This window comes from Oryzias latipes, chromosome 3, assembly GCF_053564925.1.
Source record: "Oryzias latipes strain Hd-rR chromosome 3, Olatipes_Hd-rR_3.1".
NCBI lineage: Eukaryota > Metazoa > Chordata > Actinopteri > Beloniformes > Adrianichthyidae > Oryzias > Oryzias latipes.
The window spans coordinates 18,576,409-18,586,903 of NC_136239.1; positions in this window are offsets into that span (position 1 = coordinate 18,576,409).

Genomic DNA, 10,495 nt, shown 5'->3' on the forward strand with positions numbered 1-10,495 from the left:
TAATGCAAATAAAGCCACATTAAGAAAAGCTTTAGAATGTGGCTCCACTTCCTCTGTAGCAGCTCCAAATTAAAAAAAAGAGAAAACAATTCATGAGTTTGGCCTTTGTGACTTGCTTTACTTCAAGTACTGAATTCACATTCAGAGTGGTTTGAAATGTAAACACTTCACCCATGTTGACATTAGCATTCCTTTAAATGCCTAATGTAAAGTCTAACAGTTTCAATGGTATCATAATAAAAATATTTAAAATTAAAAGAAACTTGTGGCTAATTAGAGACTTAAAAAAAAAGAAAACCTACATCTAATTTCATCTATTCAAACGTATTCTCACAGAACTAAAAATTCTGTCTAACAGCAAAAGCCTGTGGAGTCAGTGAGATGCTTAGACGCTGTCCTTTGGCGCCGATGCCTTGATCCGCCGAGCATGGCAATTTGAGACACCAACAGTTGGCAGAGCAAACACCACTCTGGAATGTTTACTGCAGTTTTAGTGAGCAACAAGATCCTCATTATGCGGCTGAAGGGGAAAGCTGGGAAGTCAAATGACTTGGAAATAAAAATACTTGCTCTCAACTTTTGAACAGGAGAGAAGCAATACAATTTCATAATTCCTGTCTGTGGTAATGTTCTAATGTTGCTTTTCTAACAAACAAAAAAAAAAGGATATTCTTAAAATAGTTTCCAAAACTGTTCACATCCAGTGGAGGATCAATCAGCAGTCAATTAAAGAAACCAAATCAGAAAACTTGTTAGAAAAGCATTACTACAAAAACTAAATAAAAGAACTTTGTAGCTTAATTAGGTATTAGAGAAAAAATACAAACCTACCAGTGTTCATGTTATTATAAACTGATTGTTTTGATATAAGATATGTCTATATGCTTTATAGTAGACATGTATAGGTATAGATGCAGTTCTGCAATTATTTTTCTTTTCTCTAAGTATGTAAAAGGGCAAAACAAACTTTTCCTCTTTCTGTTTCCTTTGATTTCTCAGATTTAAGATGTCTTGTGAGATTTTTTTTGTTTTATGGAAACAAAAAGATAAATAAATAAAATTAGAAAATAAAATTAAAAATGATTTATTTAAAATCATGGTTTACTGTGTAACATCTTTGAACAAATCCATTTTTTTCTTATCAAACTAGCAAAAAACATTATGCTTCACCAAAAACACAAAATACTAAAGCAGTTATGCATGTTATTGCAGTAAAGCTTTACATTTTACTACATCTTACCATTTCTGACTTTAATCTCAGAATTCTGACTTTAAACTCAGAATTCTGACTTTAATCTCAGAACTCGGACTTTAATCTCAGAATTCTGACTTTAATCTCAGAACTCGGACTTTAATCTCAGAATTCTGACTTTAATCTCAGAATTCTGACTTTAATCTCAGAATTTTGACTATGGAGGCCTGTGAGCTACTTCTTTCAGTTAGCTTTAGCAACAATGTGGAGTCATACATGCTGAGTGGAACTAAAGAAAATGTCCTCTTTAAGTTTCTTGTTGCGTGATTGAAGTTTACCAGAGGAGGCCTCTGTGTTAACAACACAACACAAGGTGAGTAAAAAGAGATTTATATATTTGAAAATTGTTAATGAAACGGCGACAGACAGTGCTAGCATTTTGTAACTGTAAAATGTCTTTGAACACGTACGTATTCTGTTGAAATTTCAAGGGAAGCATCTGTGACTGACAGTCTCACAGAGTTTCAAGTTGTGCATTTCTGCACACTGCAGTTTTGTTTGCATGCAGCCTGTTTACATTCAACTACCTGATCATCTCATTTCTGGAGATTTAAAGATGTTTTACGTTCTGAAAATACTACTGGACTTGTTTTTATCCGACAGATTGTTGTGTTTTAAGTATGGGTGACTGTAAGGGCCACCGATCTTTATTTTGACTTTATTACAATATTTAGCTCTCAGGCGTCTTGTAACGTCATTTTATATCTTCTTTATCATCTTATTGGCCGACATACAGGACGGTGCCCCGTTTAATAAGTACCTATTTTCATAACATTTAATACCAGACTACGCAGATTTGCTTCCTTTACATTTGCGTGAGTGCAAAGGAGGCGCAGGTTGCGGAAGTCACATGAAACATCGGAGTGGCGTTGCGTATCCAGGGCAACCGTTATCTCTTCCTCGGAGAGTACAGACAGAAAAAAAAGCCATTTCTTGTTTATTTTTAACACCCACATTAGCGAAGTTAACAGCACGTCTATCAATGCTGCTACAATGTTTACAGAGAATATGCTTTAATTTTGTTGACAGGTGTAGTTTTGAGAGTTAGGGACAGTTTTAATGTAACGTCATCTGGTAGTTCTCCAAAATAAATCAGATAATTGACTCAGGCATGGAGTCGGCCGGCGGGTCAGGCATGGAGTCGGCCGGCGGGTCAGGCATGGAGTCCTCTGAGGGGTCGGGCATGGAGTCCTCTGAGGGGTCGGGCATAGAGGTGGCCGGCGGGTCAGGCATGGAGTCCTCTGAGGGGTCAGGCATGGAGTCCTCTGAGGGGTCGGGCATGGAGTCCTCTGAGGGGTCGGGCATGGAGTCCTCTGAGGGGTCGGGCATAGAGGTGGCCGGCGGGTCAGGCATGGAGTCCTCTGAGGGGTCGGGCATGGAGTCCTCTGAGGGGTCGGGCATGGAGTCCTCTGAGGGGTCGGGCATGGAGTCCTCTGAGGGGTCGGGCATAGAGTCGGCCGGCGGGTTGGGCATGGAGTCGGCCTCGGGGAGGCAGAGACAAGACTTAAATAAAAAAACGAGATTACAAGGTAGTTGTTGATGTAAACGGTCACAACAATGATGCTAAACACATCTAGACAAAGCCCTTTTTGCAACAGCTATGCAAAGCCCTTCATGGCTGATGCAAAAAGCTAGCATAGCCTGCTGTTCTTTTATTTACAAGATCCAGTTTAAAACAAATTTTTTTTTGATTAACTTCTGTTCTTTCATTAGCCTCATCCGACACTTAGAGACGTCAATTTTGTTGGTTTCACTGCTGCAGCTCCTCGGACTCTGCAGTGCTGAAGGATGTGGCTCACATGCGCCAATAGCACATAATTCTGAGATTAAAGTCAGAATTCTGAGAAAATCACTGCATTGGCTCCCTGTGCGTTTCAGGATTGATTTTAAAATTCTTTTAATGGTTTATAAACGTTTTTATGGTCTCGGGCTTTCTTATTTAAATGATATTATTTTAAAATATAAGCCCTCGCGGACCCTGAGGTCCTCCGTTGCTGGCCTCTTAGTTGTTCCTAAGGTGAGGACCAAAACTAATGGTGAGGCTTCGTTCTGCCATTACGGTCCTCGCCTGTGGAACGGCCTGCCGGAGAACCTCAGGGCCGCAGAGACTGTAGAGGTTTTTAAGAAGAGGCTCAAGACCCACCTTTTTAATTTAGCTTTTAGTTGATTTTAACTGCTAATTTATTCTATTAGTTTTAGTATAGGCTATTTTATGTATTTAATTTCATTTTATGCATCTTATTCTCAATTTTATGTTTTTATATACATCTTATGTCTTTAATTTTAGTATCTTATCATGATTTTAGCCCCAGTGTTTCTTGTGGGGATCTTTTCCTCCAGGGCTTGCCGGCTTGGTTGTTTTTGCTGCAGTTCTTGCCCTTGCTGGGGCAGCTGGAGTCTTACTTTGCAGCTTCACGGCTGTGAAGTGGACCCCAGTGTTGTCCCAGTTTGTGTGGGCGCTTTGGCGATGCTCCCATGGCCAAGCTAGCTCCTGGTATGAAGAGATTCCCAAGTACTGTTTCCTCTTAGCAGAGCCAAGCCTTACTTTTTTGTTTATTTCTATATTTTTTATTTATTTATTTTTACAGTTATATAGACATTATTCATTGTACGTGGGGGTCATGGGTCATATGTTTTAACAGAGGGGAGTGGGAAGGGTGAAGGGTGGGTTGGGTCTTTACTGTAAAATTGTGTTTTCGGTTTTTAATGTTAAAGCGCTTCGAGCCGCACAAATGCATGAGAAGCGCTATTTTATAAATAAAGTTTGATTTGATTTGATAAAAGTCAGAATCCTGAGATTAAAGTCAGAATTTTATGTGCCCCTTTCTTTTCTTTCTCCACGGCCCTAATCCTCTTCCGTACTTTTGGAACATCTCCAGTGTTGTTGAAAAAACTATACAGTTTCAGCTCATAATCCACAGTTCAGCATGCCCCAGTGTGTCTAATTGTGCCTCTCCAAAAGCAATCACAGTCAGCACAAGCATCAACAGGCCTGTTTAGGATTCATACAGAAGAATACCCACATAACTGTTGATGAAGTTCTCATAGTTTCTCATTAAGACTGACTGAGACGGTATTTGCTTGCAATCCCCTTTTTTCCCACTGTTAGATGACAACAATAAAATAGTATTTTTTTTTACCTCTACTATCTTGTTGTTATGAGATACAGATCGATGTTAACATCAAATAGATGCCACATCATCCTTTTCCTCCTGTGGACCATACAGACTGTGGCATTTTTCACTCGAGTGGCTGTAATATTTGCTTCTCCAACGCATTTGGAATAGATGTGACTGCCGTTATCCTTCAGACTCAATTTATTGCTGCCACAGTAATGACAAAGTAATTCCTTGTCGCATGCCGTTCTTATAGCCCCATAGTTATTATTAAAGGTTTTAAGGGGCATTGCAACTGTGGAAATCATTCCTATGTCAGGAACTCACCTTTATCCTCCACATCCATTTTTAGAAAAAAAAACAAAAAACAAAAAAACGTGTGGTTCGATCTTAGCTTAGATGGTGGTGTTTGACACCATTTATCATATGACAAAAAGAAATAAAGTGTGACTGTTCTAGTCAGATTGTTTCTCACTCACATAGGGCTCCAACAACACATTATGTTTCTTCTGCATTCCTCTGAATTTTATGGCTATTGCTGGTGCACAGCTCCCCTAATGCGCGCTGCCTCAAAAGCTTTGAACCTTCACAATGCGACAGAGAATTTATGTTTAAACGCTGCGTGGAAGTGTAACAAATCTTTGCTTTTGCTTGTGCGACAGCTTAAAGGGGCACAACCATTATCTACAACATTTGCTTTAACTGTCAAAGAATCTGCCGCTGCCCCGAGTGTAATAGAAATCAGTTTTAGCGCGAGGGGACGGCGGTGGAGAGCTGCCTGATGGGGGGAAAATAAATAAATAAAGAATTTCCAAGTTCATCATGCAAATTCATCCTCCCAACCGTGGCACATTCTTCAAACAGACACCTCCTCTGGAGAGAGGGAGACACAGTCTGATAAAGAGACAAATGAGCTAGTGATCTCCACACCAACCTCTTTCCTAGTGTGCTATTTTCTCCACATGTGTGTTAGAGGCTGTGTGATGGGGATGGGTGGTGGTGTGGCATGGGGGGAGGCAGGATGGGGCTTCAGTGACCTTTGCAATGCTGACAAGTGTGTACAAGAAAAAGATGTGTCTTTTTTTAAACTATTAGTTGTTACTGATCACTGCTATAAAGGACGTAGTCATGCTCCAACTGAAAATTCTGTTTCCTTTTTGTTTGACTGCTGCAAATACATAAATTCATAATGATGTGTCGATTAAATGATAGTAATCATCTGCACATTAAAATGTTTTCTTCTACACAATCCCCAATCCCCTGCTGTCAAGTAATCTATAACTATTTAGAAGGTAGTGTTGTACTAAAGTACATTTATGAACTAATATTCATGCAAAAACTGAAATAGAAGGATTTTTCAGGATTACCTTCCCTTTAAAATAATTTCTTTTTTGATCTGAAAATCTGGTAATAAGCATAGATCAATCTATCTTCTATCAATCCCAAAGAGATTTGTGGATTTTTTCCCCACAAAGATTTGCCTCCTCTCTTTTCTTTTTGCCTCTTCTCCGATAATATATTCAGATATTCCAACAAGGTGATAACAAAATTGCCTGACAATTTCAGATTTATTGCTGTATTTTCTTATTATCGCCAAAGAAATATGAAGAGATTCTGTCCCATAAATCATATTGAAGGAGCTATGCAGACAGTATTGTGTTTAGCACGTTGCTACCACTTTTGAATTTGAAATGAATTGCCGGTTCATTGTCACAAATGGAAGCGAAAAGCCTCAACCGGAGCAAAAGCGTGACTTTACAAACAGAGGGCTCATCAATAAATGGATTGCTTGAGCAGTGGCGTTACACCAGGATCAGTTACTATTAGTTTCACACAAGCTATTGGAGGCTTCATAATGTTTTGGTTCAGTCTCACTTCTATGGAGTAGTCTGTCTTTGCATTTTTCACATCATGTGATTCACACTTAACTGTTAGAAAAACACCTTAATGTTGTAAACATGATTAATAATATATATGTATGCTAGTTTAATCTCAATTATGGCAGATTAGATACAATTTAAACATTTTTATGACCATACAATTGATGTTTTAGGACCTTAGCTTCTGTATCTCTTTTGCCTTGGTGTTTTAAGAATTCAGAATAATTATTTGCATAAATAAAGAAAAAATAGAAATGGGAGCATTTCATTATTTTCTCAAAGTACTTGTTGTAGCATACTCTTGTGTCTCCCTGTCTTTGTGGTACAGTGTTATTTTGCTCAGCATCATGATGATAACATTGCTCATTCAGGGACCTTACACGTTTTATACAAGGTGTCATTTTGGGTGTTAGAAAACAGCTTTAGACTCGATATGGCTGTGACCTTTCCCTGCACTGCTGAAAGAAAAGATCCAACACCAACTTTTTTAAATATTTATAGGCTTTTTGATGCCACACAAGGTCAAAGCAGATGTTCTTCTTGCACTTCCTAGATAGCCAAGCTTTTTGAATGTTTTTTGCTGTTTTGAAATCACTTTTTTGTGCTCAAAGGGAGCCTGTCACTGAAAAAAGGAGTGGATTTTAGGCTTTCTACTTTTATTTCAGTGCCAAGTCATTTAGCTCAAAGTTGAGATGATGGATGTTTGATTGCTTTGAGATTGACACCTTACATCTTATTAAAAAAATCTGCACACGAGTCGTTTTTTTTTTAAGATGCTTGGTTTGAAAATATTTATTGTTTAGTCTTTTATTTAAACAACTGGGCATGTGTGGGTACGTGAAACCTATCCATCAGTTATTCTCATGTTTATCATAAAGGACTTCTTTTTACAGAAAGAGAGGTTCTATATCTCAACATTTATTATATTTTTTTTCCGCTTCTTTAGAGTTGTTGTCAGCAGTAACAACCTGCAGTTATGTCTGTGTTGAAAAGTCACAAATCACAGCAGAAACATGGGACGCCAGCAAGAAGGAAACTTGGGTTTAAAGTAATAAGTGTTTTATGTTAAACATACATCAAATGTTTCTGTTGTTTTTAAACTGTCATAGCTTTACTAAAAGATCTTAAGTTTTAGAGAAAAATGCAGAGATGACAGGAATATCTGCACTATAAAGCAAATATAAAAAATATGACTAAAACATTCAACCCCAACCTTAGATAAAAGTCTTGTTTTATAAGACACAACTATATCTATACATCAATCTCTATTTATGTATTTAAAGATTGAGAGAATATGTGTGTGTTGAATTCCAGTGGAAAATTGAAGTTACAGAGAGCAGAGGTGAAGAAGGTGGTGGAATTTGAGTACTTGGATCAGAAGTCCAGATGAAAGGGGCATATGGAAAAGAGGTGGAAAGGTGAGTGGAAAAAAGCTGGAATGGGCGGAGAACAGTTTCAGTTGTGATGTGTGTCAAAAGAGAGACAGCAAAAATGAAAGGAAGGGAGTGGAAGCCTGTGGTGAGAGAAGCCATGATGTTGGTTTAGAGACACTGGCTCTAAGAAAGAGACCAGAGGCAAAGCTGGAGATGCTGAGGTTCTCTGGAGGGACGAAGAGAAATATGATAAGGAGTAAAACCATTGGAAGAACAGTTCATGTTAGATGTTTTGGAGATACATGTGGGGATGTAGATTGAGATGACTGGACATGTTTAGAGGAGGAATATTGAGAAAGTTGGTAAAAAAGATGCTGACATTGGAACTACTAAAAGAATCCTAGAAGAAAACCAAAGGAGGTTCATGAATGTTGTCAAGGTGGAAATAAAAAATAAGATAAAATAAGGTGTGATTCAGGGGGGATGCCTAAAGGCAAAGAAGATAACATATTTATATGATAAAAGTACATTCAAAACATTTTTAACTTAAAGGTCTCTATCTATTCATCCGTCTCTGTCTGTCTGTCTGTCTGTCTCTCTATCTCTCTGTCTATCTATGTATGGGTGTATTTTTAATTAAAGTTTTCATGTATGATTTGCAGTTGTAGTTTTAGGAAGAGATATGCACATTGTTGTAGTGGTTAGTAATCTCACCTCACAGGGAGAAGGCCTTGGTTCAAATCAGCTGCGTCCTTCAGGCACTCCAGTTTCCTTCCACAGTCCAAAGACATGCTTCCATTTTGACTAGTGTTCCTAAAAAACTATCCCCAGCTGTGAACGTGAGTATGGCCCTGCTATGGACTGGTGAGGATGTATGTCCACATTTGCCCAACAGTGGCTAGAATAGGTTCCAACAACTCTGTGACCCCAAAAGGGATTGAGCAGGTTTAGAAAATGGATAGATAGTTTTTGGAAAGCTTTGAGACAAGCAACAGCAAACTTGATGCTTGATGATTAGTGTTTTATCAGAACACTAACAGAAACCTCTGGACTACAGTTCGGATGTTGTTAAAACAGTTATGTTATCTGGAAAAAGTAGAAACAATTCAACTTTATTGACATCAAAAAACAGCAACTAAGTCAAGAAAGTAAAAGCTATAAATAATATTTTTATACAGTTGTTTACATTTTTGTAGAAAATCCTGATGTTCAAAGAGAAATCCAGATCGTCATTAACCAAAAAACAAACAAAAAAAAACGTGTTTACTTGACAGAAAACATAATGAGAGGCTACAAACCGATCAAACAAATAAATACTTAAACTCGCTCTATGAGAAAACTTTAATACACAGTAGTTTCAAAATAGATGTTTTAGCTAACGGGCTAATTTGCTCTCTAAAGCATTCACCTACATGTTTTCTATGTAGTTTTTCTTTTATAAATCAACACATCAGCACAGATGAAAGCTTCTGGTCAGAACTTTGTCTAAACACCTTTAAACTGACAAAAAGTCCAAATCTGCAGCTAATCCATCTCAAAACTCTTCACAGAATTTACTACACTGGACAGAGGATGTTCAAGATGGGTCTCAGTAACTCAGACATTTGCGAGCACTGTGATAATAATCTACCCGACAGCTACATGCACGCACTGTGGTTCTGCACTCCTGTCCAGGCTCTCTGGCAGCAGGTATGTGCCGATTTATCAGTCTGGCTTAAGGTTTCAATCACTGCCTCACCGTCACTTTGTGTGCTTGGTGACATGAGTGCCATCGATATAGAAGAAGGATTAGCTTCTATCATTTTCATAACTCTTTGTATTGCCAAAAAAACTATTTTAATAAATTGGAAAAACAAGAAAAATATAAACATAAGTCAACACAGAAATCTGCTGTTTGATCATATCAGCTTGGAAAAAATGTCAGCCCAAAGCTCAAGTAACTTTGAAAGAATTCAATCTCTCTGGTCTCCTGTGGTTGACTCCATGACTTAGGGGGTGGGGGGCTTGGTCGTCGCTGCTCCTTGCCCTTCTGCCGTGGTTTGGGGTGGGGGTCGGGGCTTCCGGTGCCTGGCGGGGGCGGTGGGGGGCTCCGTTGGTCGGGGGGTCGGGTCCGGTGCCTGGGTGGGGCGGGCTGGGGCGCTGCGTGGTCCTCTGTGCTTGGGTGTGGGGGTGCGTGGTGGGGGGGTGGGGTGGTGGTCTGGCTTGGCTTGGGGGGGTGGTCCCTTTGCCTGTGCTGGGGGGGGTTGGCGGGGGGCCCTGCTCGGGTGGGGGGGGCCCAGCGGCGCCGGATGGGCTGCCCATCTGCACCTGGGGCTGGGATCGGCCCTTCCCTGGCTCTGGGGCGGGACGGGACAACCCTCTCGGGGCCCCCGGTCGCTCTGGGTGTCACCCGCTTCGGCTGCGGGGTCTGGGGTGGGGTGGGGTGGGGGGCTTGTCGGCCCTGTCCTGTGGGGGGGCGTTCTGGGGGGGAGGGGGGGCCCATTATTAGTACGGGTCGGGGGGGCTAGCGGGTCGGGGTCTCCGCTGAGGCAATCAGTGGTTGCCTCGGCCGGTTGGCCTCCTCGGTCCCGTCGAAGCCTGACCAGAGCTCTTCTAGGGCCGGCGCCTGGGGGTGGGGGCCTGGGCTTCCTCCGGGGGGGGGCGACGCTTTCTGGCTCCTCTCTCTCTGTGTGGGGTGGGTGGTGCCGGGCCTGGGGTGTCGGCGCCTCCGGGGGTGGGCCCCTGGGCTGGGTGGCCCTGGCCCCTTTGCTGGGGGTGGGCTGGGGGACGGCTGTTTGACCACCGGGGGACAGTCTACCAGCTGTCCCCAACTTACCCCCTTCCTTATATAACCTCATATTAGGGTGAGGGGGTGGGGGGTCTAGCCTGCGATGC